Source organism: Phoxinus phoxinus (assembly GCF_949152265.1).
Source record: "Phoxinus phoxinus genome assembly, chromosome: 9".
Lineage (NCBI taxonomy): Eukaryota > Metazoa > Chordata > Actinopteri > Cypriniformes > Leuciscidae > Phoxinus > Phoxinus phoxinus.
This window is the reverse complement of record NC_136884.1, coordinates 23,286,246-23,313,978: the sequence shown is the minus strand read 5'-3', so window position 1 is coordinate 23,313,978 and position 27,733 is coordinate 23,286,246. Positions and strand designations below refer to the sequence as shown.

The 27,733-nt window shown below is 38.9% G+C and overlaps 1 protein-coding gene and 1 long non-coding RNA gene across 2 annotated transcripts in view; one reads left to right on the top strand and one right to left on the bottom strand.

Annotated features, from left to right (window-relative positions):
* The window catches only part of LOC307003877 (uncharacterized protein), a 337,300-nt gene that overhangs the window by 44,652 nt on the left and 264,915 nt on the right, over nt 1-27,733 (top strand). The gene's annotated exons all lie outside the window — the stretch shown is intronic.
* Nucleotides 17,306-18,794, bottom strand: LOC307004222. The gene is made up of 3 exons (XR_013798945.1): nt 18,419-18,794; nt 17,827-17,900; nt 17,306-17,553 (listed from the first exon to the last, which is right to left on the bottom strand). It is a non-coding gene; the product is annotated as an uncharacterized lncRNA (long non-coding RNA).

Below are 27,733 nucleotides of genomic sequence, written 5' to 3'. Positions count from 1 at the left end.
CTGAAGACAAGCGCAGACCTATTCACTAACATAAATTATACTGATAAAAATGAAACTGTGTCTGTAGGCATTTTCATCTCTGCATCACCAAGTTACACCTTTCTCATGCTACATTATGGTGTCAAAACACTATGGAAATAGGAAGCTTATCAAGGCTGTCAACTATTACATGCCTCTGGGTGTGATACTATTTTTCCTAGCAGATGTTAAAGGTGCTTGAAGCTGCCTGTCTAGCCTCTTTGGTTTGTGGAAGCTGATTCCTTCCCATCCTAACATAGAGCTCAACTTTGAATAATATTGCAGCTGCATGACTGCAGCATGACCCAAGTCTGAAATTTCACAAAAACATAATAAACTTACTGGCTGATCATCAATAATGTAATGACCAGGTCTTGAAAGTAACATTTGCTTTCAGCCAAATTTCGTCTCGGACTATGAAGTAAACATCTGACTTCCTACGCATGTATACGACCTAAGCCTAAACAGGTTTTGAATGTAACTGAATGATATTGGCTGGCTGCTGACATTTTGAACACTGTTGGCACTGTGTATTTCGTGAAAATTGTAGTTTCAAACCCTGGTTATGAGAACATATGAGAATATGTAAAGGAGAGTAGGTTAAGCCTAAGCCTGAAAGGACAGTAACACTGAAGCATAATTCATCTTTGTATCAACTACAAGCCCACAATACCAAATAATAACCTACTTACCCCGCCATACAGGTGCAGTTCGCCGTGAGGACGTAGTTCTCTCGTTGGTTGATTATAACTCAAGCCTCATACATTGTTGTCTTGTGTCCTTGTCTTTGACTAGGAAGAATTTCTTATTTCAACACACAAAACTCTGAGTCTATGTCATGGTATTTAACGTTCTGTACATGACCACAGACAACGTATTCATAAGCATCCAGTGCCATATGCTCGTAATTTCTCTCGGGTGTACACGCTCGGTTTCTCAACTAAATACGTATATATAATTGGCCACTGTATATTTGGCCATCTGCTAACGTCTTCTATCCACTCCACTATAGTACACGGATCTGGTAGCCGGATACCATTTGATAAAGTCACCTTTTTAAAATAACTTTCTCTGTCTGTGTTGCTTAATCCGCTCGAGTAGCTTGACAAGCTCGCCATACTTCCGTTGCCAATATGCGCGCGCATACGTTGCTACGTCATCATTGTGTACAAACAGTAAAAGGGTCTATACAGAATGGAACTTATCGTTGTGGGAATTGTGCTCAGTGCAATAATACATTCAAAACATAATTTTTCTGTCATCCAAGAACTGGTAAACAATATAAAATCAAATCTGTGATTACTTGTGTTTCTACTCATGTTGTTTATTTGATCCGATGCCCTTGTGGTTTAGGTTATGTGGGAAAAACGTCACGTCAATTGAAACAAAGAATTAGTGAACAAGAGTTCTATCAGAAGAAAAGATACAAATTATCCAGTTGCAGCACATTTTTTAACTTGTAATCACGATGTTACCTCTTTACGCTTTTGTGGGATTGAGTTTGCCACCTAGAAGGGGCGACATTGAATTGCTCCTACAGAGACGTGAACTTTTTTGGATTTACACTCTTCAGACTTTATCCCCTAGGGTTATGAATGATGAAGCATTATTTTATGTGATGTTGTAGTTGTATTTTGTAACTGTTTATGATTATGTGTTTTTTGTTATGTGTTCTTGATGAGATGGAACTTTGCTGATTGGTGTAACAGTTTAGAATTGAATTTTGTAACTTTTTATGATTATGTGTTTTTATTATGTATTCTTAATGAGCTTAAGTGGTTACAGATGGATTTTTGCTGGTTATTGTAAAAGTTTAGAATTACATTTGTGTAACTGTTTATGATGACGTGTTCATTATGTAGCCTACTCTTAAAGGGATAGTTCTCTTTAAAATTTAAATTCTGTCATCATATACTCACCCTCAAGTTGTTTCAAACCTGTATGAATTTTTCTTTTTGAAAATTGTCAGTAACAAAACAGTTACCAGGTCCCATTGACTTCCATAGTAGGAAAAAAAATACTATGGAAGTCAATGGGACCTGGTAACTGTTTTGTTACTGACATTTTTCCAAATATATTCCTTTGTGTTCAGCAGAAGAAAGAAATTCATACAGGTTTGAAATAACTTGAGGGTGAGTATATGATGACAGAATTTTCATTTTAAAGTGAACTATCCCTTTAATGAGCTTAAGTGGTTACAGATGGAGCGTTTGTTGATTAGTCATGTGTTTATTGTAAATGAGTTGAGTTTTGAATATCTGTTTATGCCGTGAGACAGAAACGTTGCTAATAAAAAGTTTTTCTTATTTGCAAGTACCGATAGTGTGCGGGAATTCTTCAATTGCTGAATTGTTGACCTACTCTGTGTCCTCGTATCCTACGCACCTATCACCCACAGGTGTGCGATGGTGGTTGTTAACTGATATATGCTATTTCTAAAACCACAAGCTAGCTTACCTGTTACAACCCTCCTTAGCCTCAGGTTCTGAAAAGGTCTCTTTTGGTTTGAGCCATTACAGTTCAATTGAGTGGCTAAAGAATGGCCAATCAATGTTGTTAATGTTCTCCTAGTTGCAACTTGGACTTTACACCCACCAATGGTTCCTAGATGGGCAGTCTAACAAGAAGGGAAATACACAAACATTAAAAAGGGATTTGCATTGGTAAAAAATGAGGTTCAGGTAAAAAAAATTGTATGTATAATTTAAATATGATTATATAATTCTCAAATTCAGAGAGTTAGATAGCATCAAGATTTGACTGTAAAAACAGAAATCAAATCACATCTATGTGTTACTTTCAGTCAGTGAAGAGTAGAGTTCCTAAGTAATGTCAGAAAGTCAGCTGCAGTTGCACTGTTGCCAGTTTGGGGACTTTGACAGTAGGTTCTCTTACTTCAGAGCCCCTGGGACTTAGTAATATATTCAGTCAGTATTCAGTCGGATTCAGTCAGTAAAAAAAAAAATCATCGCTGTCTGTTGCATGGTTCTGCTACGGTTTGATGGTGAAATAAAGGGAAAACAAACAATATTGACAATATTGTGTCTAAAATGTAACTCATAATTTTATTGTTAATTTAAAGATACAATAAGTATTTTTTTCACCGCTAGGGGTCGCTAACCTCTTACAATAACAAAGGCGTAGGTTGATGACATCAATATTTCCTCCGGAATTATGGAACTTGTCGTCAAGCCGATGAATTCAATAATGTTTATGGATGAGTGAATACATTGATGTTTTTATCATGACTGTGGTATGAAGCAGGGCGCGATTTTTAATAAGACAGTTATCAGCGCCACACGCGAATCCCACGGATATAAAGAAATAAGGACATTTCATTGATTTCCTCATCCAATGCAATGGTTCAGCCCCGCGGACTCTTTGTGATGAAATTTCACCAGAGATTCACAGGTGTGGGTCTGCTTGTGTCGATCGACAAACAGAGCTTGGTCTGTGGATCAAGCGAGGTGAGGATCCGTGGACGAGGCAGTGGAGCATGCGGAAGACGGCGTGGGCCTGTCTCAGGATTGCGGGTGACAGCAGCAGGTCGGGTGAGAAAGTGTGGCCGGAGGGGAGGAGAGCAACGGAGGCTATGCAGAGCTGGATTGCGCCGCCTGCCACTTCCCTCGGTCATCCTTGGAAACGTGCAATCATTAAAGACCCACTCCGATGAAAATCATGTTTTTCTAGGTGTTAACATGTTCTTGTGGCATTTTTCTAATGTTAGAGGACATATCTTGAGAAAAATAAGCTCAAAGTTGTATTTCTGAGTATTTCTACATTCAAATGGCTGTGAATCAGTAGCAGACGCTAATATGCCGTTTAAAATAGACTGGAGTTGTGACGTAGTAACTCCACTGGGCGGGGCCACGAGCTCATACTCCCCTCCGCCCCGCCCGCTCAGGTTCTGAAGAGTAGATAAGACGATGGCGGATCAACACCTATGTGCGGTAGCAGGTTGCAATGCTAAGAGAAGAGATAGTGGTATTAGCTTTCATGCTTTACCAAAACATTGTGCTGTGCGAGATAGATGGATTACGTTCCTTGGTCCCAGTAATGTTAAAAACCACACATCGGTTTGCGGTCAGCACTTCACTGAAGACTGTTTCACCAACTGGCAGGAGAAAAAAATGGGCTTCGTCAGTAAATAATTTTTGAAGCCGGATGCAGTGCCTTCCATCAAGACACCATCAACTGGACAGCCTGTGTCTTTACCGGTAAGTTTATTTATTTTTCTATGGGGAGCTAGTTCAACTATCCCGCCTTTTTGCTAGCACAGTGCGGCCAAAGTGGCGCTTTTCTGTCAGGAGCCAATTCAACGATCCCGCCTATTTGCTCATTATTACATCAGCTATCTACCGGGCAATAATGCTGCATGCATAATGTGGCAACTCTCTGTTACCATAACTTCATCTGTGTTAAAGCGATGTAGATTATAATGTAATGTAATGTAATGCGTTTTACAGGGGCTTTTTTGAAGTTGTGTTTTGTGTTTAATTTTACTCAGCAGCAGGGTTAGACACACAACCACAAGCCGTTGCATGTCATTGTGAACAGAGCTCCGATAGATAATAATAACGTGTATATAATACTGTAATGCTTCTATATTGACTTCTACCTTACTGAGAAAAGTGTATGATTAATGGTAAATTTATTTGTGTTCTGTTTTGCAGAACTTCTGCAGCTGCCACACAGACAAGAGATGTCGGCTGTCAGTGGGAGCCACAGAAGAGGGGAAGGGCAACTGTGGCCACCCAGCCGTCAGAGTATACTCTCAAATCCATTCGAAGTAAAGCTTAGTGTCGATTTGTGTAATGACATGATCTAATGATTTCTATTGTCTTTAATATTTTTAGAATTAAATATCTGTGAAAATATCTGTGCTAGTGTTCATTGGTGATGTCTTAGTAGATTGGTGATGTCTTTGTATGCACCGTTTCTTAAAATTGAATATGTGAATGTCACTTATTATTATGAAATAGTGTCACCGGATGTGTATTGACCCCTGGACTGTAATATGTAGTCATAGTAATACATGTCTGTTCATATTTAAAATTGGCATATTACAGCTATCCAAGTCAATACATCCACCAGTTCCTTTGGAACCAATACTGAGGTGAAAGCAGAGTTTGGAGGCTTTACTTCAACACCGGACAAGACAAGGCCCCCACCTTTGAAAAGGAGATGCCTTGACAGGGCTCGACATAAGCAATGGCCCGATGGCCCGGGGCCAGTAAAAGAGTATGTCGGGCTAGCTGATTGGCCAGTCACTGGCCCGTGCGGGCCAGTGACTGGCCATCAGCAAAACAAACAGCAATTTGTCACACACAGTGGCGCGAAGTGTCAATGTTACTTCCGGTTATTTAATATTCCGGCTGTGAATTATAAGCTCTGCCTCTGATTGAGCTAAAATCAGCAAATCGTCGAGGTAGTTCAGTATTCGCATACTCCGTTGTTGGGGGGCGAGCGCGCGTGCGCCGTGTCCATGCACTTCGTGAACGTGCGAGCCTGCGAGGTGCTAAGGACAGACCGAACGTCAGGACATTGTACTTATAAGCTCGACCCTCGGAGGCGAATATCAAGAATAGCCTGTGACGGGATGCTATCTGTATCTGAAAGTAAGCGTCTTTCAGATCCACTGAGATAAACCATGCAATCTCACGGGCGACTTTGCGCGAGGATTGGTTGTCAGCAATTTGAACGAGCATTTCATAAGCGCTTGTTCAAACGTCTGAGGTCTAGGATGAGTCTGAGACCACCACCCTTTTTGGGGACGAGAAAGTAGCGTCAGTAAAGCCCGACTCGCTCTGCGTTAGAGGAACGGCCTTTATAGCCCCTTTTCCCAGCAGTTTCGCTATTTCGGCGCCAAGTAGATGTGATACTTCGCTTTTCACCGTAGGGGCGGACTGGCCCACTCGGAAGACTACACGAATATATTAAAAAAATTACGGAAATCATAATATTACATTTATTTTCTACGCAAATGGCTGAGTGAATCGATCGCCCGGGCGCTGGCCGACAAGGAGTGTGTTTTGTGTGCATGTGAGTGTATTGCCCTCCCTCCCTGTTGAGTATCTTGAAACACGCCCCCTTTCACGTTTAATTTTACAGCGAGAGAGAGAGAGATATTGATCCGTTACTGCGAATTTCTGAGCAGATAATTACAAATAATTGTCTATGGATGAAAAGCTGGAAGAAAAGAAGCAAGTTTAATATCACATGATAGTCTAATAGTAGCCTATGCCATGAGGATTCATGTTAATGCAAAATGTTAATGTCTTGATAGTTTTATATTAATATTGTTGTGTCTTAATGTTCTTCTGTTTGTTTCCCTTTGTTTTACAAATATTATCTAATATGTGTTGTCTGTCTAATACGCGGGATGTAGTGGAAGCTAAACGCACGTAAACGCCGTTTGCGCACATCCCAAAATTCTGAAATAGCGTTTACCCACCTCCAAAGTGCGTTTATCCACCTCTTAATAGCCTAAGCCATTTTAAATTAAGCTTATTTCGTTCTAGTTTAATATTGTTAATTATTAGTTTCATAGGTTGTTAAACCTAGACGCTGCATTACTGTCAGTTGCTGCGTTTCCATTCAAATTGCGCAAATTGAAATTGCGAATTGAAAATACGCACAATGGAAACACGTAAATTTCGCATGAGGTGGTTTTTCAGGCAATTCGAAAAAGGAATATTTGGAAAGAGTTTTTTGCGCATTTACTTGACTTAGAAGACGTGGCGTGTTTGGGGTCCGTGTAGCCTACACAAATAATAATAATAATTATTATCATTATTATAACATTTATTAGGCGACACATTTAGAAGACGCTTTTATCCAAAAAAGGAACAAAGCAATTCATCAAATGTCATTCATAATACGGGTTAGACAATAATAATACAGGGCTAAGAATATCACAAATAAACACAAGATTTTGACGCATATCCAAGGGTTTGTGGAGCGGAGTGTGAGCGCGCACTGCATGGCACGGAGCCGCGGACGCGAACACTTGCATTTTCCTATCAACAGTGGAAACAACTTAAAATACTCTATAATTTCTGGTCATACAGAATATAATAATACATTATTCGCAACTACTTTTGGCAACCTACAACTGGCAACCTACAACTCAGTAGCGCTGTTGACGTGTGCAGATCGACGTTGGAAATTGAATAAAGCGATCACTGGTAGAAATGGGAGGAGAAAACTCCGTGGTAAATATTTCACGTAATTAACGCAGCATCCATTTTTTCTGTCATCCTTTGGCTGGCGTTACATTATATGATGCGCTTTTATTCTTGAAAATGCTTTTAAACCATTAACGCAAAGACAAATTGAGCGCCAAAATCGAGTTCTCTTTCGGCTTGAAGTTGACCGAACTAACACACAAAAATGTCCGTTTTGTCGAGTATCCTCATAAGAGCAGACTGAGCATTCTTAAATGAGTTAAATAGTTTTAAATGAACATAAAGAAGAGTTGTGAGAGAATGAGGCGCGTGTGAGATCCGCGTCTCTGTCAGCGGCGGCTGCTCTTAAAGAACAGAGGGAACAGAGAAAAACACTCACTGCTCTTGACAAAATAACATTTGTAACTTTAATAAGGATTAATCTATGTATAATTTAAAATTTATGCAGTGCAAACTGTTTGATAACTTTATTAAATTTCTGTATATTTCCTACCTTTTAGACAAATATTTAAAATATACTGTCTTTGTTGTTTCTACATTAATTTGGAGATTAAATGTGAAATTATGACATTATAAAATATATAAAAAACATAAGGTTTTTATCGTGAGTATAATCCCCCCCAGACTTCCATTTGCTCATTCGCGTCATTCAGGTGTTTCGAAGAAAGTAGAGGCTCTGGCAAAGATGAAGGACTGCAATGAGTTAAAGAGATGGCAGCAGAGCCTGGTAAACCAACCCGATCTCACCAAATGCGTCTATATAGCACGCAGTGTGTTTATCGTGTAATATATACGCGAAAATGAGTTTTTACGTGCATAGTATATGCATGGATAGCACATGGTTGGGTTTAGGGTGGGGTAGGGTGCGTGTGTATTATACGCTTGGGTAGGATTAGTGGTGTGGGGTGCGTGTGTATATCACGCAATTAAGTACGTATCATATGCACGCGCAAAACTGCGTATCATATCCACGTAAAAACTCATTTTCGCGTATAAATTGCACGATAAACACACTGCGTGCTATAGAGACGCATTTGCGTGAGAACAGGCTGGGTAAACCATCTGTACTGGTGTGCCATCTCTTCCTCATCGGGTGAAGAAGCTGTAGCTAAGTGGACATCGTTCAGTAATCATGTCCAGAACATCCACAGCCATGACAACGTCCTCTTCCCTGAGTGTCTGCACCCTGCCTTGGATGGAAGCCGCCCCAAAAAGTGGTTGAAATCAGGCATGTAATCTCAAGATCATGTAGTGTACTGGTATCCATGCTTTTGTTTGCTATAAATAATACATATCAACATTCATTTATCAACTTGTTTGTGCTATTGCGCAACTTTCCTAAAAGTGATATTGGATATGTGTAGGGAAAAAGAATATTCTAATATTAATTCTATCAATATTTTAACTGCAGCATCAACGGCTTTGTTTAAACTGCAGAGGATTGTGTCAAACAAATACCTCTTAAAAGGTGTGGCAAAACTCAGCCCAAGGCACCAAACATCGGCCATTGAGGGTTTCCACAGCGTCATTCTGCGATTTGCCCCCAAAAATGTTGTCTTCTCCTACAGGGGAATGCTATGCAGGTAAACAGAATAGTCAATTTATTTGTTATTTGGAAAAGCACACACCTGTCTCTCACCTATATTCTTAGTTGAATCCAGGTTGGAATTTATTCATTTGGGGGGGTTTTTTATGGCCATTTTATATATTTGTTATTTCAGGTTGTATCTCGCTTCGCTGCATTTTAATGAAAATGGAAACAGGGAACAGCTGACGTCTAGAGACGGAACACCAGCATACAAGATCAAATACCCCAAGCACAAGAAAGGAAAACACACGATCCAGCCACTGAAGAAAAAAACATCATATGGTAGATTAAAGACATATCAGTAATTGTTTTATTTTTATTTATCTTTTTGGTACATACAGATTTATGATTATCTTTTCTTCCCTGCCTATGTGGACAACCTAATGCGTGTCTTCTTCGACGAGGTGCTGCATGAACCAGCAAAATTCACTGTTGAGCTTCAGGAACTGAAGATCCCAGACACCCTGTGTTCTCAGTTCCACAGACCAGACAAGCAAGAGGCTGTTGCTGCCTATGTATCTCGCTTCAGCCACTGATGTACTTTATTTATTTAGCGTCTTGGCAGACGTCAAACACAAATGTCATGGCAGTCTATTTTGGTTGATTATTTAAATTCATATGATGTTTAATTTCAATCATTAACAGACAGTGCCTGGAGTCAGGGTCAGGACAACACAGAGAGGATATTAATATTAACTGTATATATATATCAGTGGCGGGCCGTGCATTTTACACATAGGCCTTTAGTGATGAACCTGAATTAATAACGAAAAACAGTGAAATTCCTGTTTTTATTTTGCACCGGCAGTTATAGGGTTAATGCGGTGAGTTCGGGAAAGGTCAGGTAGAGAGAAACGAGCGAGTAAGTTCGGCTTTTGTGTTAGTGTAGGCCTACAGTGGTTCTTGCGTTCCGATTATAAATTCGGAAACGGATCCTCCCTTGTCTTATCCTTCAATGGTTACAAAAGTATTAATGTTTGAAAAAAGAATTTGCTTCGATCATAAATTTACAAGAAAAATTACGAAGAAAATATTATACACGGACAAAAACGGGGGCAAATGCATTGTACTCACCAAAACTACTGACTATTTTTTATACAAAATCCATCCTAATTTCTTTCCTCAAAAAGACGTAAATTACTTGGATGTACAGGTTGTCTGTGCGTTTCAGTCCCAACAACCTTTTCTATCGCCATCGAGGCTATAATGTGCTGAAAGTCCAGTCTGTCCCGTCGTATTTCTGGCATGCTGAGAGTGTCTGCTCGACAGAAGCAGTAAACCGGGAAAACACCGCAAAACAAGACGATGTGTAACGTTACAGCTGACACAAGCTCTCACACAGATTTTTGAACGATATCAATGAGATCAGCGGGACTTTTGCCTTCAAAATCAGCCCTGGCATAACGTTACATTGCAGTCAGTTCTGTTTTTACCCGGGACAGATCGATATAGATCCGTGACTCTGCGTAAGCTGAATAAGGGATTTTTTTCCGGTAGGTTTGAACCTGCTGGTGGTCGAGGAAGGAAAGAAACATTAATTTGTGGGTTGAAAAACTATTAAATCTACAGGAATATATTTTAGTTTACGCAGTTCGCTACTGATGCGATTAGCTATCTCTGACTACCAGTAATAATAGTACACGCTCTGACCATCCAATCAAAGGGCGTGAAAATGCTTACGTTATTGTCCGCCTACTAGATGGCCCCGGTGCAGTCAACTCGAAATCTGATTGGCTTATTAAATCTGACTGATTATCTGATTGGTTAAAGCAACAGTTTCATTGCCATTCATTTTAAGCTACAGGCGCCCGCACTATCGATTCTGAAGGCCTCGAGGCAGATATATTTGACCCTGGCAACACATGATGGCTGAAATATGATTGGATAAAAGCGCTAAAATAAACATACACTACTGGAAGCAGCGCAACCAAGAGAAAAGCTATGAAATTACGAGAATGGACTATTGGGAATCATGTAATACTCATTCATAAAAAAAATTATATTAAAGTTCAAGTCAGTGATTCTGATAATGTTTAGGCCAGCAGAGAAGGCCTTGCTGGCCCTGACGGCCCACCACTGATATATATATATATATATATATATATATATATATATATATATATAGAGAGAGAGAGAGAGAGAGAGAGAGAGAGAGAGAGAGAGAGAGAGAGAGAGAGAGAGAGAGAGAGAGAGAGTTATAGTTTTATAATTCAACAGAATAGTAAAGTACAATTATTTTTTCAAAATCTTTTTATTTATTTTTTTATTCTTCATCTGGAAAAAGGCAATCATAACATAATTTCCCTCAGGGTCTGGATACTGCTGGCGGATTCTGACCACGACACAGGATGGGATCACTATCCTATTGCCATGGCCCAAGTACCCCCACACCCAGCTGACAAACTGGCGGTAGGCCAGATACCTCATCTGCCTGGGGAAAAAAATGCAAGATTGTAACTACTGTATATACTTAAATTTATACTTTAATAATAATATAAATAAAATGTGATTAATGTTTTAGTAAATCATTGTTTGTTTCAATATTTTGCACTACAAAAATCTGAAATGCAGACATTTTTGAGACAACACAATGTGGGATCTTGTGATGTCTCCGATGCATCTTTTGATGTGCACGAACTGTTTAACAGTATTTTACTTACGCATTATAAACATTTACTAGCATAGGGCCATGGAGGGCTCTGAAAATATTGAGGGCATTTTCAAGTGCATATTCATCTAGGCACACTGGCTCTAATCCTGGGTGAAGACTCATACAGGTAGGATGAGGCTGCAGTAGAGCCCTTAGTTTGACAACAACCTACAGGGGAAAAATACAGACAGCATCAATTATGTGGACAGTGGCCTACATTGGAGACAAAATTATTATCAATACAATTGTAAATAAGTAATTTATAGCATCATATAATCTACCTTGGGTATTTCCCAGCAGCAAATATTATCTGTAGCAATGGGCATAGTAATGCATTTACCACAAGAACACCTGATAGGAGGGGGAGGGGGAGGGGGAGGGGGGGGGGAATAATAAATACATGCACAATTGAACTTTAAACTTTACACTTAGGTTTTCAATGTGTTCTATAAGTAAACTTGATTCTGCAGCACTATGATTTATTATTTGTGTGATAGCTATGAAAACTTAAAAAAGGCTAATCTGAATAAATGTTTGGAGCATGTCCACAAACATATTTATTTACTAACATGTTATTAGGAGTTATTGGCCTGAAATAGTCAATTCAAGAAATTACAAAAACAATACCATTCTGATACATCCACTTGTAGACGACTAGATCTATGTACGTCCTCTTGTTCCTCGCCCGAGCTGGCATCTGGTTCAAAACTGTACGGCTGGATAGCTCCAATATTGCTTTCCATTTTTGTTGCACCGGTAATGACAGGTTGGGGGTGCAAGCTCGCGGGAGAGACAGCTCTCAGCAACGGGGAGGGGGATGGTCGTCTCCGTGCCAACGGCTCCGCCCACAACGCAGAGGCGAATTGCTAATGAGCTTCTGCCACTCTGCTGAAGCGAAGTCCCAGAAAACGGCACAGGTTTTGAGATTTTGGCTAAAAATGGCATAATCATAATTTAAAGACCACTGGAAATGTTTAAAAATGGCTCAAAAAATGATCGGAATGGGACTTTAAGGAACAAAGTGGACAAACTGCAGGCAAATGTTAGATTCATACCAGAGTTTAAGAATGATTGTGTCATAGCTTTGACTGAAACTTGGTTAAAAGAACATGACTTGGGCCAGGATCTTGAAATCGATGGCTTTGGCCAGCCTATTCGGTTAGATAGAGACGCGCAGCTGACTGGAAAAACACAAGGAGGGGGCGTGTGGCTATACATAAACTTCCGCTGGTGCAAAACTATCATAGTTAGGCATTCTATTTGTAGCATATCGAAATTTATAGGGCTGCAAGAACGAATCGATAAAATCGATTATTAAAAGAGTTGGCAACGAATTTCATTATCGATTCGTTGTCGCGCGACGCGGAGATGTTCGAGTATATTAAAAAAAAATTGAGTTGAGCGCAGAGCAGAGCTATGAGGCGCCGGACTGGACAAAAGTATATATATATCCACCTTAGGCTATATTCTATTACTGTAATACCATTAAGAAAAGCTAGTGAATCAATATTTTGTTTGTGTGTATGTGTGTGTGTCAGTGATGCGCGGGTTGATCCAAAATGAGCGGGTGCCTGCGGTCACCCGCGGTTACGAGTCATCCAAAAATATTTTAATGATATTCGGGTCGCGGTCGGTCGGTTAGTTTGAAATAAAGATGCCAATTAAACCTTTGTAATTTATATAGTAGGGTACTAGACACAATGTTCTATGAAATACATAGGTGTACACTTTATTGGCTGAATAACTGCGCGAGGATGACGCACGAGCTCATCAGAGATGACAGTGGGAAATCCTGAATGTTGAGCGCGTTATTAACTTTTGACTAAAAGCTGACGCGGGACAAAATGCCCGATTTCCCAACACGTTGAACTAAGCAATGCCATTGTGCCATTTTAATAGGCTACTTTTAAACGCATATAGCTCAGTAATGTCAGTTTTATGTATTTGCTAGGGGGCGGGGTTTTTGTTGGGAAAGTCCGGGGAGAAACGCGCACTTCGATTAGACTGGATAAACACATGCAGCATCTTAATTGTTAAGAAAATGAAACGAATTAAATGAATAAATCAAGCCTTTATTACAAAACACTAGGCGATATCGTACAGCATTCAGAAAAATGCGCACCCCTAGTTCCTCCGTCTATGGCCCAATGACTACGATGAGCATTTACTATAGCTACTTTAAAAAAACGCGGGTCAGGAAGCGGGTCGGGTACAATATTTTCTTTCTTTTTTTTTGCGGTCCGAGTTGCGGGCGGGTTATTGAAAACGTCGTTCGGGTGCGGGTTGTTTATACATTGACCCGCGCATCACTGGTGTGTGTGTGTGTTGCACAATGACCACAATTAATCTTTAGATGTTTTCCCTCCCCTGAATGCATTGCCCGTTTGGTCTTCTCCCTTTGATGATTTTCTTTAGATGCCTTCCTCTTTCTCCCAACAGCAGCTGGAATGACCGGCTCCAATCCGTCATCGAAATTCATAACGTTAGCTTGACTCTGAAGCTTTGATTCTCTGACTGACAGACAGCTGTTGATCAGTGACGTAGCCTACGTGACTGACAGCTCGCCTACAGTATAAACAATTAAATGGTAAACGTTTTTCAGTTAGCCTATCGAATCCTCTTTTTAAAAATATGTTTTTTGTTTTGATATTATCGTCAAATCACTGAGCAAACTCGGAGCACTTCACCGGCGGTGACTCTCTCCTCGCGTGACGTCCTGAGCTCACGCAGCATCCTGAACGTTCTATAGCCTAACCATTATATCGCACTTTGTAAAGAAACTGGGCTGGCGGATATCGCGTTTTGTGAAAAAATACATTTTGTAGTAGGCTTAAAATTTACATTTTAAAATCGTATTAATGGCAGCAATTCACACATAGATTAAGGTACATCTGAACAGTGATTTCCAATAATAAAATCCAAATGTCAAAAAATGGCGTTTATCGCGTCTGGATTGCTCCAGAACCAATCAGCATATTCACTCTATTGTATTGCTAATCTAATCAGCAATGTCTGAGCTTAGGACTTCGAACGCCATTTGCAGAACAAAAGGCAAATGGGCTTGGTCCCTGATGGGCTTGCCTTGGGCAAACGGGCTCTGAAAGTAATTTACAGAACAAAAGGTGAGAGATCTCAATGATTTGACTCATTTACAAGTCTTGCCGGAATCTACTGCTGGAAACTCAATAATCATCAGTTAAACCTAAAATGAAATAGATTCTTAAAATTTGTTATCCTTCACTAGGAAAGGATGAGCTGCAAAATACACACCATATGAGGTGGTCAATCCATTGTATTTGTTGTTTATATTATATTATTTTATATTGTATTTATATTTTATATACATTGTATTTATAATTAATATTAGGATAGACTATGTTATAATTATTATTATTATTGCTATTATTATTATTACCTTTTGTCTGACTGCGCGAGACTTGTCTTTTGTGTGCATGTACTGGTCAAATAATGTCAAACATCTTGTTAAAGATTATAACATCTTTGACAAAAAACATAACACAAGTTTGTGCGTCTAGGAGTGTGAGTTTGCACTGTCAGTTCTGTTTTTGAGTAAAGGGTTGGAAATTAACCCTCTGGGGACCAAGGTGTTTTTGGGGCCCTTGGGATGTTTTGAAATGCCCTGACATTTGTGCTTTTTTCAGTTATTTATAAACATGTTAATGGCAAAGGTGTAAATTCACTCTATATAGCACAAATGGGGCTACCATAATATGTGAGCAACATGTATGTACATGTTTGTATTTTTAAGAGAATAATGTTTATGCGTGGTTATTGAAAAAAATAAAAATGAAAGTTGCTGAAATAAAACCACAAAACACATACTAAATATGTGTTCCCAAGACTTTTGACTAATGGATGTTGTCGGTTCGAGTTCTGGCTTCAAAATGATGTGAAAAACATCCTGCCTAGTCATTCACATAAAACAATACATTGATTTAAACTTTGTAAGACAGTTTTTTTGTCAGAAGAGGTTTATGAGTGGAAGTGGTAATGGCCCATCAATATTAATGAGATTCAGACCCGGGGTGTGACAGACACTCCCCCAATGACTAATGGCCCATCAAGTGAGGCAAAGAATGAGAGGAGATTCAAAGGTTTTGTTTTTCAATCTGTTTTATTGTAATTCCTCTATGTGGAGGAACTAAATGTTCAACTGAAGACACAAGTGAACATTACATGCCTGGCATTTCCAAGGTGTGTCCTGCCTTTTACCAAGCTGTCCTTTGCAAAGCACACAGATCTTGCGACCAACTGTGCAAAAAGGAATATTTCGCAAAACTGCCATGGAAACAGTTTTTGCGCATTTACAGTCACCTGACTTAGAAGACGCGGTGTGTTTGGGGTCCGTGATAAAATAACATTTATTAGGCTAGATATTTAGAGATGCATTTATCCAAAAAAGGAACAAAGCAATTCGTCAAATGTCATTCATAATACGGGTTAGACAATAATAATAATAGAAAAAACTTAAAATAATTTATCATTTCTGGTCATACAGAAAATAATAATACATTATTCGCAACTACTTTTATTTGTGTAAACTCACAATAACAAGAAAACGTTGTGCTTTTGTAAAATAAAATAAAACAACGTCCATATTTTTTTACAGTCTACGGCTTACAAATGCGATCTTCTGACAATAAAACAACGTCCATATTTTTTTACAGTCTACGGCTTACAAATGCGATCTTCTGAGAATAAAACAACGTCCATATTTTTTTACAGTCTACGGCTTACAAATGCGATCTTCTGACAGTTTAGCCTTGGAAAACATTTGACTGTAAGTAATTAACAAATTTATTCTACTTTATCTAAGTTTTGATTGTTGAATGTAACAAGTGATTGAACTGATTACAACATTGAAACGAACTTTGTAGAGAATGGTTTGAACTGAGAGCAATCAGTTGACTGTTAACTTATACAACAGTATTATTGTGTTTGTTTTCCTGTAATATATATATTTACATATAAAAAATTTTGTATTTCAGTTTAACAGTAAAGAATAATCACCAAGAAAAGTTACGCCTTGGGACTTTATTCCAATCTGTTCACTATCTGGCTGCATTCCAAACCGCATACTCAATGAGTAGGTACTTAATTTCAATAAGTACTTACTTAACGAGCGCTAAAAGAGTAGGTACTTTATAGCCAAATCTCGTTAAGTATGAATGCGAACCGGACATCTGCCATGTTGACGTTATCATGTGACCTGCTACGACACGTTATCACAAGTGCAACAACTTAAAAGATTTGAACGACACGTTTAATTCATCTATCTGTAAATATCTTGATATTGATTAAACTTGCTCATTTTATGGTCTTTTTAAAGAAACTGCTGCCCATTTATTTTGAGAATACATTTAGGGTTGATTTAAGTTCTTATATTTAACCCTACATGTGACCCACCGTTTTATCCTTAACGATATTATTTATTTTTATTACGAAATCCCAAAATTGTCATCTCTTGAATATGTTGTTAATTTCTTTATTTTATATCCAAACATTTTCATCCACAAGCAAAAGTGGCTTACTGACCGATACTTAATTATATTACCTTTTACTGAAAAAATCAATAAAACAAACAAAATGTAATGTAGCCTATGTCATATGACATAGCTATGCATGAATACACTCTAGATGTGTATATTGTGAACATATCTACATTTTCATTCAAACAATTAATTAAATAATGATATTTTATTTACTGACAACAATGATAAATATTAATAAAGGAGTAAATGAATGAATGAAAGTCACCATCAGACAATAAACAAATGCAAGTCAACACATGAAACAAATCTTTATTCAAACTACAATCATGTATATAGGCTACAGGCGCTGAACCACATCTACTGCCATCTCAACACAGCGGTTCCCATTCTGCGGCTTTATTCTGATGAACCAGCGGACCGCCGGAGGTGAGCCGTGCCGGAGTGCCGGAGGTTGTTGCGTGATGTGTTGTGCTTCACAATCTGAGGCAATAAGGGCCGGTGGAGTGATGGAGGGTCTCGTCCATGGCACGATCTCCAGGATTCAGCTCTGTGCTCCTCATCTTCAGTGCTCACACCAGTCTGCTGACATTTCAGATCCTACAAAAATGCACAAACATAACACAAAAGCAGTAGTTTTAACAGCACAATGTCATTTGATTTCAGTATTATTTAGCAGACAAGAATGCTTTTTTCCACAAATGCCGCCATCATCTTTCTTTGCAGGTCCTGCTCCACCACAACAGCTGTGCAGCAAATGCACAGAAATCAAGAATCAGAAAGGTGCTGTAATAGCTCTGTTTGAAATTACAATAATTAAAATAAACTACAACTTAATATTTAAATTATTATTCATTTCTGTAGTATACTCACTCAAAGCCTTTGATGACAGCATCAGCTTCATGAGCCTCTCTCCACCGGATAAACACACATCTGTTCATCTGTCCCTGTAACATCCAGACAAGACTCCCATAACCTCTGTGATTTATGAGCTCAACACTACATTTACATGTTGAGGTTGTTTTAACTTTTTATCCAACATACATGTTCCTCAATTTATCAACAGTACTAATTGACAAATAAAATAGATAACTTATGTTTAGTTACTTTATAGATATGTTCTACATAATAGCACACATATCACTCAGATGTATATTTCATGTTGTGATGTGCTCTTCTGCAATACTTATAAAAGATGTTCCTGTCAGATGTAAATAGACGTTTAAAATAAGCGTCTTTAAGATGTTTATGGTTTATGTAAATCCACGTTAGAGACGTAACTTACGTGTCCTTACTGGAGCTCCTGTCAGCTAGAGCTAACGTTATACATAATAAAACGTGTTTTTACAGCCAAATCACAATCATACTATACTGTCTAACTCTTTTACACCTTCAACAGTTAAAACGTTTACTCTATAGTAGTTTAACACATGTAATTTTAACACAGGGAACCGTGTTTACTCACATTTGAAACCCCGCGCGTCGCTGATCTCCGTGATGTTTGATAATGACGTATCCCCTCGCGTGGCCTCCTGGGATAGAAGAGTATCCACCGGTTGAGCACTCAAAAATCTGGCTGGAAGCAGTAAGCCATCCGGGAACTTCTCGCCTACTCTTTTATGAATACTGATGTTTGGAACGTACTGCTTCCTTCACGTACTGTTTTCGCCTACTATATAGTAGGAAAGTAGGCATATTGGAACGCACTTAAGTCCGAATCTCGCGATAATTAGTACGTCACCCAGGTAATTCTCGCCTACTCTTTTGGATTCATACATACTTTTTCGCTCGCCTACTCTTTTTCCCATACTAAATAGTAGGGAAGTATGCGGTTTGGAATGCAGCCACAGTCTAATGGAGCACAGTCACGTTCTGTGAGAGCAGAATAGTAAAAAGTCAAATATCACAGCGGGCTAAGCTTAACAAGGTTTCTACATGAACAGCTCATGATACTGCGGTCTTCCAAGAGACTTCCTCCTCTTGAAGATAAGGTGCAACTCACAATGGAGGAACAACAAGGAGCAAGCCACCAACCAGCTGAGGAAGGGGAGCACATAAGGAAATCCACTGAGCCACGATCGCGATCCTCCAGGTCATCATTATCAAAAAGGTCCAGCACAAGCTCAGCAGCTGTGAGAGCCAGAGCAAAAGCAGTTGCAGCACAAGTTCAAATTTCCTATGCAGAGAAAGAGGCACTTCTGATGAAACAAAAAGCAGAGCTTGAAGCAAGTATGATGAAACAAAAAGCAGACTTGGATGCCAGTCTACATAATTTACAGGTTGAACGTGCAGCAAGCAGTCGCTTCAGCTAAAGCAGCAGCATATGAGGAAGCAGAAGAATAGCGTGAAAGTGACGAATTTCATGTAAAAACAATTCCTGACATGCAGCCAGTCAATGTTGTTCAGTACCTGTGAGTATGTACAACAGCACTCAAGAGAATCTTTCACAGAACACTCATTGGCGTCGATTTCGGTGGGGACGCGTACCCACCACATTTCGTCATGAGTCATTTTGTACCCACCACTTTTTAGGGTTGCTATAGTAGGGCTGTAAGTTACACCAAACCCACGATTCGATTCGTATCACAATGTTTCACCCACGATTCAGTTCGTATCACGATTTTTGACCCACGATTCAGTTCGTATCACGATTTTTGACCCACGATTCAGTTCGTATCACGATTTTTTGGGGGATTAAAAAAATAAAATAAAATTTGGTGCTGATGCAGTGGTGACCCGTTCATGTAACATATAAGAGTGGCGCTGCCAATAAAGCACCTAAAAGCTGTCACAAAGAACTGGCCAAAGTAATCTGAATATGTCAAATATAGCAAGGAGACATTTTTATTAATAAACAAGTGTTTTCTGTCTCGCTGCAAAGATGAAGTTGACGATGCTGACTCGCGTTCTTAGGCTAGTGAACACGGCAGAGAGAAATGCACATTTCATACGGATTACATAATTTTCTTTCGTTTTGAATTGTTCCGTTTAAAACTATGATTTAAAGCGTTTTGTAGATAATATATATATTTCTCAGGTCTGTGCTGAGTTTCGGTTCATTTTTGAGACGAGCTCCACTTCATGCGCCGGCGCCTCCGTGTCGTCGTGATAGATAGGCCTATCTATTATTTGCTTTACTTATTATTTATTAAATCCAGGCAATTGGTTGATGAAACATTGATTAAAATTAAGATAAAATTAATACAAAACGAAATTCACTTTAAAGAAAGGCTTTGTGCTTTCTGATTGAGGTCTGTGAATGTTTTAAAGCCTCTTTTAGTGCCGATTTCAGAGCGGCCACGTCCGTAACCGAGATCTGTCACGTCCGTAACATTTTTTTTTCCTCATAAATGCGAACACGAAAAATTAAATAAAATGAATATTTTATGTTCTGTGGAGCTCGTTTTATTTTTTCTCACGTTTATATTAATTTCTGCTTAAATAGGCTACTGAGTGCATGGAGGAATATAGCCTAGGGTGAAGTCAGGTAAAGTGGGACACTTTTTGGTAAATTGTATTTTTAACAACCTAAATCAGTTAGAATGCATTACAATTGTATGTGTTTTGTTTAAATAGATTGTAATGAAGGCCACTAGGGTGAAATTTTTCCAATTTATGCATTTATTAAAGGGCACCTATTATGACATTTAAAGGAGTTTAGGGAGTCCCCAACAACAGTTTTACATGCATGCAATGACAAAAAACACTTTTGTTTTCGTATAATATGCATTTATTTTTACCTGATTTGCTCACCGACTCCCAAATGATTCGTTTAACGACTCGTTTTTCAAACCCCTCCTTTGAGCGACGCTAATCTGCGTTGATTGGTCAGATGACCCAGCAGTGTTTACAGAGATAATACTTATTTTTAACACGGAGTACAATGATGCTTTTATCAATTAAATTGTATTATAATAATGATTATAGTCCACTGCTTTATAGTTTGTAGTAAAAAACGAAAAATAAGATAAAGAATTTAATGTTAGCGAGCATAGCCCAGAGTTCATATTGTAAAAGCACAATCAGTCTTTGGTTGCGTTAGCCCGATGCATAAACATAACGTTTTTACAAAAAAAAAAAATGCAGTTACGTTACAGTTATTACTCTATTCTTTAGACAACTCCGAAAACAACGACAAACACTTCACATATCTCAATACAATTGTCATTGAAGACCTAGAAGCTAAACGGTGCTTACACAACAAACAAAATAATTATTAAGCATGCTACATAAAATATAAAAGCAACAATTATTAATAACACTTACAGGTTGTGATACGGAGGAGGAAGCTGATGCAAATACACTTGGAACTGAACCTTCCTTCAATATCAGCCAGCTCGCGAATCCAAGTTTGATTGCATTTAAAAAGCAATGGTCTTCAAAATGACGCGAACAAAGCACAAGGCTCGGACTATACTTCTGTGGTATAGTGAATTGTAGCCACTTAGTCTTCAAATGCTCCTCCTTGGGCAGATGAAAAAAGTTGGCTTTTGAGCCGCACTTCAGAACATAGCGTCTCGTCGCCATGATGTTTTCCCTGCTGGCCTTGGAGAGCAATAAGTGGGCGTATCTTATTCAAATAACTTGACAAGTTGACGTCATCTAGTCAGAGAAAAAGCTTCGGTCTTCTAACGATTCATAAAAATGACTCAGAGTCGACTCTCACTTTTGAAAGACAATAACTTTATATACGGTGCACTTTCATATTTCAAACTTTGCAGGATGTTTTTGTTCACTTAGATCTATGTTACACACTACATGAAAGGTAAATTTCAAAATTCCATAATAGGTGCCCTTTAACAAACTGTTCATCTTGAAACACCATCTGACACCCTCTTCAGCAAACTGGAAGCAATCAGGTTGAGTGGGACACTTTGTTAGGGAAAGTGGGACACTATATTATGGATGAAATGAACATGAGAAATACAATGAAGTTGGGATGTTGTGTAAAAGGTAAATAAAAACAGAATAAACTCATTGAAAATGTGTGGCGCATTATGAAGTGCAATACAACAAAGGAGCGCAATACAACAAATACAACAAAGAAATGCATTTTTTGAATGCATTTCTGGAACTAAAGCAAAAATGTTAACATTCTAAACTTCACTACATTCAATGAATGGAACTTTCATTACGCATATAATTTCATTATACATCCTTTTATCAACTTCAGTGAACACATCCAAGACAGATGAAGTCATCATCATCCATAAGTCCGTTGAGCTCTCCACAGGACTCATGATACCACCGTTGGCAGTGGCAGCAAGCCACCCATTCCTCATTGGCCTTTGGGTCACTTGCATCCCCATAGACCCCCACTGCAAAATATATTGATATGCAAATCTTCCACGCGTGCACGCAAACGCACTCATTACCTCAACAACAATGCACCGAACTTCATCAATCTGATAATAAAGTACTCTGTTCGTCGAGTTTGGAAGACACGCTGTGAGATTATTGGATTTACATCAGAAGAAGAAGAACGCGATTTGAAGACAAGAAAGATTTTAAGGTAAGAAATAATTCTGAATTATATTAGTTAGTATTGTTGCATAAACTTCACATTGCAGTCGAACTGTTGCTCGATGCTTCAGTGAATGTTCTCAGTCGCGCTGTGTGTTTGAAATAGAGGATGGATACCCGACCCGAGCCCATGTTAGAAAATTTAACATTTTATATTTAAAACAGCTTATTATGTAGGTAGCCAATGTGCCTGAGGCTTTCACTTGATTCAAACATTCGTTTTTGTGATTAAAATACATGTAAAATATTACCATAACATCTGTCTTCCTGTGTGCGGAAATTGGTTTATGTAGCCGTGACAACGAAACACGTGCATGCGTGTGACAGGTTAAAGGAATACTTACTGTACTGTTATAGGTTAAAAGGTTTTACTAAGAAATAGGATGTGAGTATCTTAAAATATGTTATAGGTTAAAAGGTTTTAGTAAATAAATAGGATGTGAGTATCTTAAAATATTTAAGGTTAAAAAGCTCATGCGTTCAGTACTAGTAATAAGGATTTATACAGTTCATAGAATTGTGTTAAAAAGTCAAAATCTGACATGTGTACAAAGGGTAACAATTATAAGACGAATATGTAAACGTTATATTGATTACTTCATTTTGTAGTGCCTAATTTACGGGTAAAAAGTGTTGATCTGTGATCGCCAAAGTGATCTTAATCTATGCGCCCGTGATTGATTGCTTTTGTCTTCCACTAAAGTTTTCAGTGAGGAACAGTGATGCCGGTAACGCGTTACTTAGTAACGCGTTACTCTAATCTGACCACTTTTTTCAGTAACGAGTAATCTAACGCGTTACTATTTCCAATCCAGTAATCAGATTAAAGTTACTTATCCAAGTCACTGTGCGTTACTATTTTTGCCATTTTCCTCAGTAAAAATTAGGGCTGTAATGCGATATGAAACCGAAATCTCAACACTCAGATCCACGAACCTGTGTCGCGGTGTGAGAAGGCAGAATTGCGAAACACTTCCAACTCCCAGAGTTATCCTTCCCGTCCAGATCCAATGCTACCACATCTTTAAATTAGCCTACTATTAGTATTATTTGAAGTCAACATTATAAAATACGTAGACCTACACCACAAAACTAGTTGAGGATAAATTCTTTAAAATCAGGCAATTCCAGCGTTATGGACGTGACATTTGCAGTAAAAAAAACTTTAAATATAATATAATGAAGTATAAATGATCAGAACATGCATTTAATATACCAATATATTGAAACGTCTGTTTATATATCCATACTCCCTTAATAAAGAAGCAAGCTACACACATGCGTTTTATATTTAAAATACACACTGCGCAAACCAAAAGTAATACTACCCACCGGATGAAGAAGGGTTGGCTCTCCAGAGAACATAAAATATCCATTTTTATTTAATTTTTCGTGTTCACATTTATGAGGAAAAAACAATGTTACGGACGCGACAGTTCTCCGTTGGACGTGACCGCTCTGAAAGCGGCACTAAAATAGGCTACTGCTTTTTCACAGAGACCTCAAACCGAACGCACAAAGCATTTATTTAAAGTGAATTTCGTTTTATATTAATTGTATCTTAATTTTAATCATCCATCGTTTCATCGACCAATTGCCTGGATTGAATAAATAAGAAGTAGGCTAAATATAGCAGACCATAGATAATCACGACACAGAGGCTATTTTTATATTGAAATGTCTACTTTTAAACAGAACAATTCGAAACGAAAACAGACTGCTATCTGCTTATGTAATCCGTATGAAATGTGCATTTCTCTCTGGCGCGTTCACTAGGCCTACAGTGAAGATCGCAAGTCAGCATCGTCAACTTCATCTTTGCAGCCGACACTGACAGAAAACACTTCTTTATTTATAAACAATTAAAATGTCTTCTTGCTATATTTGACATATTCATAATCATTAATTTTGCCGGTTCTTTGTGAGCTTGTAGGTGCTTTATTGGCAACGCCACGTCGCCACCCTTACATGTTACATGAACGCGTCACCTAGTTACAAAAAAAAAAACTACATCAAATTTGAAGAAACATTTGGAGTCGGGTCAAGAAAGACTGTCATTATTTTATTTAAAAAAAACAACAACATGTATTTATGTTAAGTGAAGTCAAGAAAGACTGTCTTTATTTACAATTTTTTTTATAAAAACATGTATTTTTTTCAGGAAATAGTTTTTAAGTTCAACTTAAAATGTTAGGATATACATTGTTGAAGTTACTGTTAAAAATGCACTTCCAATAAAGTGAGTGTTGGCAAAACCGGTTGTCATTTTTATGTTGAGGCTGCGGGGGTGTCGGCTGCTGCTGAATGTAACTAATAAAGTAACTTGTAATCTAACTTAGTTACTTTTAAAATCAAGTAATCTGTAAAGTAACTAAGTTACTTTTTAAAGGAGTAATCAGTAATCAGTAATCTGATTACTTTTTCAAAGTAACTGTGGCAACACTGGTGAGGAAACCTAACCGTATCACTCTCGTGATTATTTCTCCCCTTTTTCAGGGGTGTAACATGCGCGCCTGTGTTAAGAGCCTTGTTGCTCTGTGCGCGCTGATGCGCTCATCTGTTTTGAAATTTCCGAATGCTTTCCACACAAACAAACGTACATGTGTAATTAGTATGAGAAAAAATATATTTATGCCTATCGGACGCGGGCCGGGCTTGGACAGAAAAATTTGTCCCGATCCGCAAAACGCACCAAACATAGGCTTCATGTTTTGACTCCAATCTCATTTCATAACGTCATATCGATGTAACGTCATATCGATGTAAACATTTCAAGTAACATATGATAATAAATATATTTTTCTCTAGTGTAGTGTTACTGAAGTGTTCCTTTTTAACGATGCCTGCTATAGCCTACTATTGTTATTATTATTTTATGCAGCCCTGCACGTACTGTATGCCTACAAGGGACAACAAACCTGGTGTTCATTATATATACTGGCTCTCGGTACGGAGTAATGATGGCCACAGGATGGATGATGCATGGGTAGCCTCCATCCCCCAAAAGGAAGTATCCTTGTGGAGGATACAATGCCTCTTTATATATCTTGGTGTTTCTCAGGACTCTAGTATCGTGGACAGAACCAGGATATCCCACAAAAACATTAAGGAACCTGCCCTTCCCATCACATACTGCCTGCATCTGAATGGATGGGAAGAGTTTTCTATTGATGTAGTCCTGGCCAGTGGGTCCAGCAGGGGTCTTGATGCGGACATGACATCCATAAATAGCACCCACACACTTGGAGAAGATGGGGCTGTTGGCCAAATTTTCTAAACCAAGGACAACCTCATCAAGGTCTTGTGCATCTGGTAACTGTATGAGCTGCTGGCGTAGGGCTGCAATCTTTATGGTTCCTGTGTGAACCAGCCTGCAAACAGAGGATACTGGCACCTGAAAGGCCCGGGCCACCACACTGTATGACAGACCATGTGCTAGCCAGTACACAGTTATCAGTATGGTTATGTGGTGTCCCCAACCATGTGCTTCATTTTGTGGCAGCATCCTTATTAAAGCTTCCATAGAGTCCCGACTCAGTCGAAAGTCCACCTTGAGGTTCTGCCTACCATCAAAGTATAATTTTAGCAGTGGTATGGTGGCATTTATTTCAGCATAAATCGGAGTAGCTGTTCTTTTAACCTGTAATTAAAAATATCATGTAAATATGTTTATTATGTATAATCACATAGGACTGTTCAGTTTAAATGAAGAAATGATACACAACAAAGAAGGCTGTGCATCTGAATTCAAATATTAACCCTACAACATATCTGCACATAGTATTTTAAACAATACCTCAGTCAGGAGTAGTACACAATGACGCAATTGTGCTTTCCATCTACTTAAGCGATGCAGGTCATGTTGTGCAATTTGGTGAAGAATGTGGTGTAATGATAGAGCACAGGATATACCTACTATTGTTTTCATCGTAAATGTAGATGGAAATGTGTAATGCTAATTGGTTTATATACAGAATACACACCTGACTCTTAAAAGTTCAATGATGATGTGATGGAATTAACAATAATACCTATTAGGTAAAAAGTTACCTATTAGTAAAAATTGTGTTCTTGCCACAGTTTATTATTATAATAATCATTATTGTTTACATGTACAAGACACAAATGTACTGTATGTGAAGTCACAACAACAGGACAGTTGCAGAAATTATGTCAAAGCACTAAAATGAAACAAACTGTAATACTGTAGCCTACAACAAATAAAAAGCAGTTAGGCTATAACTGGGAATAAATCACTGTTAATAATGTTAGTGAGTATGTATGAATGATGGAAGACCAGGGCAAAGTGCAGTTTACAGTCTTTAATGAATAAAGGAAGACAGTCCTCAATGAATAAACAGAACACAAATCTCAGGCATTAATTACCGCCAGAACAGAAACTGCCAGATCACTGGATAATAGGTTAACACAAACTCCCACGAGGACGGAGGTCCGGGAACACCAAGACGCTGAGCCAGTCAGGAATAGTGATGACAGCAGAGAGGATGAACAGCCGAGAGCAGGCGTTGAACAGGTACTCTGCAAACAGGCACAGCTGGACAATACACAGTCTGAAGGTAGCGAAACTCACAGTAGAATAAATAGTATCACTTCTAGCAGATAGCACAGGACAGGACAAGACAAGAAAGGTGCGAGCACAGACGTTTCACACGTGAGGACAATAATCCGAGAAAACAGGGCTAGGAAGAGGGAATAAGAGGCTGAGATAATCAAGAGGAAAAGAGGGAACAGGTGAGGAGACAGGAACGAAAGGAGAAACAACTGTAGGGGATAATGAGCGAAGGAGAAGATGAGTGTGCGTGTGTGAGTGAGTGAGTGATCACAAGAGGGAGACAGAGAAAGAAGAGAGAACCCAGGATCATGACAGTACCCCTATCTCAACGAGCGCCTCCTGGCGCTCCTGAGGAATCCTGGCGAGACTGGAGGAAATCATCGATGAGTGAAGGATCCAGGACGTCCCGGGAGGGAACCCAGCTTCTCTCCTCAGGGTCATACCCCTCCCAGTCGACGAGATATTGATGGCCGCGCCCCCGACGGCGCATGTCGAGAATCCGACGAACCCTGTAGATAGGGGTATCATTGACAAGACAAGGAGCGCAAACCGGGCGAGAAGGGGGACGGATAACTGGTTTGACGCAGGAGACATGAAACACGGGATGAACCCGACGTAGGTTAGGTGGAAGGCGAAGCCTTACAGCGACAGGATTTATAACCCTTACAATGCGGAATGGTCCAA